This window comes from Macrobrachium rosenbergii, chromosome 16 (genome assembly GCF_040412425.1).
Source record: "Macrobrachium rosenbergii isolate ZJJX-2024 chromosome 16, ASM4041242v1, whole genome shotgun sequence".
Classification (NCBI taxonomy): Eukaryota; Metazoa; Arthropoda; class Malacostraca; order Decapoda; family Palaemonidae; genus Macrobrachium; species Macrobrachium rosenbergii.
Genome location: NC_089756.1, coordinates 25,299,884 through 25,305,517, shown reverse-complemented (window position 1 = coordinate 25,305,517; position 5,634 = coordinate 25,299,884). Strand labels below are relative to the sequence as shown.

Here is a 5,634-nt window from a genome sequence, read left to right as displayed (position 1 = left end):
AAGACAATAACGACAGAAATAAACAAATGCATTGTTTATATGTTTACATATCTTCTCTATCTACATGTATTTTTTTTACTGAAGTTAGTAAGTAAACGGTTGGTGAGAATCATTTAAGCGAAAATATTAATATTCATGATTTACTTTTTTTCTACTAAAGAGAATAAAGCTTCCTTGCATTATTTCTTATGCTTCCATTTTATCTTATTTTACTTTCGGCATTCAATTTTGAGAAATAGTAAATAATCTATTGATTAGCAAGAGGATTTATATATATATATATATATATATATATATATATATATATATATATATATATATATATATATATATATATATATATATATATATATATATATATATATATATATATATATAGAACCAGAAAGAATAAAGATTTTCTTTCAGCATTCTAGTGCAGAAAGCAAATAATCAGTGGTTAGTAGGAGAAGACACATATGCATATATAAAAGCCAAGAAGGCCATAAAGTCTCCTTGCTTTATTCTTCTTACTTTCGATGTCAATTCCGTTTTGGTGGCGCGACCGCCCACTCTCTCTTTATTCCTCCTCAAACCGGGCCTTTTACGCCCTGGGAGCAATTTATGTGCGCCCATCGAAAAATTCTGAAACTCTTCCATTACCGCAACATCTCTCGTGCCCCCACCTTCGCCCCCACATCCCTCTATCCTCCCTTCCCTCACCCTTCCTCTTCCCTCCATCTAGGCCCCTCCGTTCGGTCCTTTCTTCTTAAACTCCCTGTCTTCTTCTTTCTCTCTCACCCCACCCTGCGTCCCTTCTCCCTACACTCCTCCCCTCCACACTCTTCTTACTCCCTTTTTGCTACTCGACCTCCAAGTCCCACTCCTTCTTGGTATCCCTTTCCCCTCTCGTTCTTTGCCTCGTCTACCTCCCTTTCCTATCCCCGTCACCCTCCACCTCCCGAACCTTGTTTCCTCCTCCTCCTCCTCTTATCCATTTCCCCCTCCTGAATTTCTCCTCCTCCTCCTCCTGCACCTCCTCCTCATATCTCTGTCTCTCCCCGCCTCAACCATGCCTCCTCCACCTCCATCCTCTTCCTCGTCCTCCCACCATTCCTCGTCCTCCTCCTCCTGCTCCTCCTCCTTCGCCGCCTGCTCAGTATTCGCGCGCTCGAGTAGTTGGCGAGAGAAAATAAGATGGGGGGCGAAATTTGCCGCGTGAAATGCATAGAAAGAATAATGGGTGTAGATTGTTTCGGCGGGGAATTCACGTCATTTGCATGTTATGTTTTATTCATAGTCTCGAGATCCATCTCGAAAAAGTCAGGACGAATATCCCCGCCTGCACATTTCGGTCTGATAGAATAGACGGTCTTCAAGAAATACGTAAAAATGGGGCGGTGGGGGTTGGGGGAGAGGTGGAGGGGATTGGGAGAAGCATTACCCCCGTTGTCAAAATGGAAAAAAAGACCCCCCCAAAAAAGTCAAAAGGGCAAAAAGTTAGCTGTGTAACCTGATATATGGAGCTAAAGGTTGAAACAAAAATGGCCTCCTGTCACGATTATTAAGATGGACTATGTTTTTCATCATGTTAAGTATATATATATATATATATATATATATATATATATATATATATATACTGTATATATATATATATATATATATATATATATATATATATATATATATATATATATATATATATATACTAATATATATATATGTATTATACATACATATATATATCTATATATATATATATATATATATATATATATATATATATATATATATATATATATATATATATATATATATATAGTGTGCATGCATACGTGTGCGTGGGTGCGCCAGAGAAACCACCCACTAAATTAGATCAGCCAGTGGCATTATTTATTTAGCCATTCATCAGAGAGAGTCGTATCCCCTGAGATAGATAATTCGACGACGTATTTTTCCCCGAGTAAACAAACTTACCAATAGGATCTACTTTCCTTAAGAAGTCCTATTGCTTTTACCTTTTAATATTCAGTCTGTAAACAGTCTGTTTATCTTTGATCAGTTGCTTCGTTGGGAGCGCTTTGCAATCTCCCTGCCAGGCTGATGACTTGGGAAACGATCTTAGGACTTTATATATATATATATATATATATATATATATATATATATATATATATATATATATATATATATATATATGTATGTGTGTGTGTGTATGTATATGCATATATATATATGTATATATATTTATAATATATATTCTATAACAGTTTCATTGCACTTTCAATATAAATTATAATTTCCTCGTCTTTATCATTTTTCAAAACATCTGGCGGACGGACAGTAATTTCTGATGTCCATAATAAAACCTTAATCAATTATTGCTTTAGTTTCTAAGCCGTTCATTTCAGCGGATTACGTAATAGCATCATTTGCAATAGTAGTATCTTTCATCATTTCCCAACTTTCCATCATTTCCCTACAAATTATACTGTGGTTTTCGTCTCCACAGCAAGAAATACTGATTTACCTCATTTTTTCCAATAGTTAAAAAATTCATGCATTATTGTGCGCAGATGATAGTATTATTTGGCTGTTTCATTCATTTTTTAACATTCATTTCTTTTTCTGTTTTCTGAGTTTCCCTTTACTTCCTCTTCTTTCTTCCTAATGATCACCATATTCTTTGGAAGCTTGAATTTCCAGTCAATGGCCCCTTTTGTGGGCTTGTTCTATATGAATAGGTTTCATCTGCTGAATAATAATAATAATAATAATAATAATAATAATAATAATAATAATAATAATAATAATAATAATAATAATAATAATAATAATAATCTCTTCTTGATTAATATGCGAATGAATGACAAACTAAGGGGTATGAAGTAAATTTAGATTAGGTTAGCATAACCTGGTACTTTAACATATATCGTAGAGAATTGGCTGTGTCTATTGAAAGACTTGTGAACATTTCTTTCAGTGAAACCTCCTGAAATGAACGATTGGCGATTAAAGACACTCTTAAAAATTCTGAGGATCTTTCGGCCTGTAAAGAATTTTAAATTTTTTATTTTTCATTCACTTCAGTAGCTGCGCCCAGCTGCTGAAACGAATAGAGTATGAAGAATGAAATACAAAACTCGATAAAATACGAAAAGCTATATTATTTTTTTTTTCCACGTTCAAAAAACAACTTTTTGAAACTGAGTCATAGTTCCCTGTGACTATAACTTTTTCATAATTGTTACGTCAAATATTCATATATATATATATATATATATATATATATATATATATATATATATATATATATATATGTATGTGTGTATATATATGTGTGTGTGTGTATGTATGTATGTATGTGTGTATGCCTGTATATTACTAAAATCGTATCTGTCTCAAATGGCAAACTATACGATTTCATATGCCATTAGAGATAAGCACTAATACTTATTCATAATAATATTTACAAATTGTGGAAGTAACATCTGAACAAAGTACGTAATTATCAATCAGTCTGAGAAATGTGAACTATGTTATCTCTCCCAAGCAAATCTGAAATTATCGGCACACCTAAAGATAGAGAAGAAGAAATTTGATTTTTTTTCAGTATTTTGAAAACATTATATTATTTTTCAGGGAGAGGAATATAATATGGCAGATTAACTCTTAAGATTTCATTACTAATGGTATCTCGAGGACACTTTTTTAATGATAATAATAACCGAGTTATCAGTGCTATTGCTTGTGCATACCCACTTGGTTCACCACAGCACAACGCTACACGACTGGAAAGTAATAATAATAATAATAATAATAATAATAATAATAATAATAATGGTCAACTAACGTTAAACGCACTTATTTTAATCCACAACAATCTACAACCCGAGAATATCGTTGATTTCGTAACAGCAATAATGGAGAAAAGGAATATGATAAGACAACGATTGCACTGAGAGGAATAATAATAATTACTGATACCAATATAACAATTACAATAACGCCAATAAGCTAACAACCAGTGAACATTCACTTGGTTCGCTACACAACCATCTACAACCTGGCAAAGTTGTGGATTTCCCTTGGCATTCAGGCTAACGAGAGCGTCCCAAACTAGGCCTACGTGAGCAAAATCCAATAATGCGAGATAGGTCTCCAATTAAATTATCCAGGCAAAGAGGCTGGTTGTCTGTGATCTCTGAGAGTGTTCTAAGGAGATGAAATGGAGGATGATCAGCCTCCAATATACAGCGGATCCTGATATTAGCCAGGAAAATGGTCCGGGGGTAGGGGTGGGAGTGGCGGAATAAGGTGTGACGGTAGATGCGGTTGACGTCTGAGTGATCATATATATATATATATATATACACACAAATATACATACATGATGTGTACTAACACAAACGCGGATGGTCCAGTAGCGAGACATGCATAAGTAAAGAAATGCTAGCGCTTGCAATCACGTGTAGAGATATTCATGCTTTGTCTATATAGCTGCAATAAAATGCACGCAAGCACACATGTACAAACACACACACTCATATATATATATATATATATATATATATATATATATATATATATATATATATGTATATATGTATGTATCATACATACACATATATATATGTATATATATTTATAAATGAAAGAATGAATTATTACATTACGAAATGCTACAAAAATTTCAGTTATTTATGTTAATCGTACCAATGACGTCAATACAAAGGGAAGTTTTCCCTTGAAAACATAGTCAAAGAAAAGTAATGCTTATTCGTTGTTTCACATCTTGGGGCTCAATATTCTTGAAATTAATATAAAACTATATTACTCTTGTATTTAAGGTGTGATCATTCAACGTAAACTATCAATATTCGAAGATTTGTCCCACTTGACCTGGTGATGATGAATTTTATCACTTTTTCTGTCACCCTCACCTACAACTTCTTCAGATCGACGTGAAATTGTTTTGTACTTTCAGTCTAGATGAAAAAGAACACCAAGCAATAAATATCGAAGAAGACACCAAGCAATAAATATCGAAAAAGGCACCATGGAATAAATATCGAAAAAGACACCAGCAATAAATATCGAAAAAGACACCAAGCAATAAATATCGAAGAAAACACCAAGCAATAAATATCGAAGATGACACCAAGCAATAAATATCGAAAAAGACACCAAGCAATAACTATCAAAAAAAGGCACCAAGCAATAAATATCGAAATACTTAAATCACTTGATCAGGCGAAGACTAACCTTTCCATCTCCTGAGTATCCTCCGAAGGTCTCTCTCGTCTTCAGCCCTGCGGTGTGACCAGCGTGCAACAGTAGACTGCCCTTGCTACCCAACTGACAGGACCTTTTCACTATACACCCCTCCCTCCATCAACAATCACTTCCTTCCTTCCACCCCCCCCATCCCCAGCCCCGCCCCATCCCAACATCAACAACAGTATCTTTCAAAGCATATTTTCCAAGTAATGGGCCCCCACCCGCCCCTACCTTCTGATGTCCTGCCCTCCTCCCCTCTCTTAAGGGCATGCTACCAATTTTTGTCTTGCTCAGAGAGAGAGAGAGAGAGAGAGAGAGAGAGAGAATGGTTCCTATTGTGCATCCCAAGTTTTTATGTTGCACGGGTTCGGG

At 34.8% G+C, this 5,634-nt stretch overlaps 1 long non-coding RNA gene across 1 annotated transcript in view; it reads right to left on the bottom strand.

The window, feature by feature from the left end:
- The window catches only part of LOC136847201 (uncharacterized), a 56,419-nt gene extending 51,045 nt beyond the window's left edge, over window positions 1–5,374 (bottom strand). The window contains exon 1 of the long non-coding RNA XR_010855659.1: window positions 5,248–5,374. This is a non-coding gene — a long non-coding RNA (uncharacterized lncRNA). The remainder of the gene's footprint in view (window positions 1–5,247) is intronic.
- Between the last annotated feature and the right edge of the window lie 260 nt (window positions 5,375–5,634).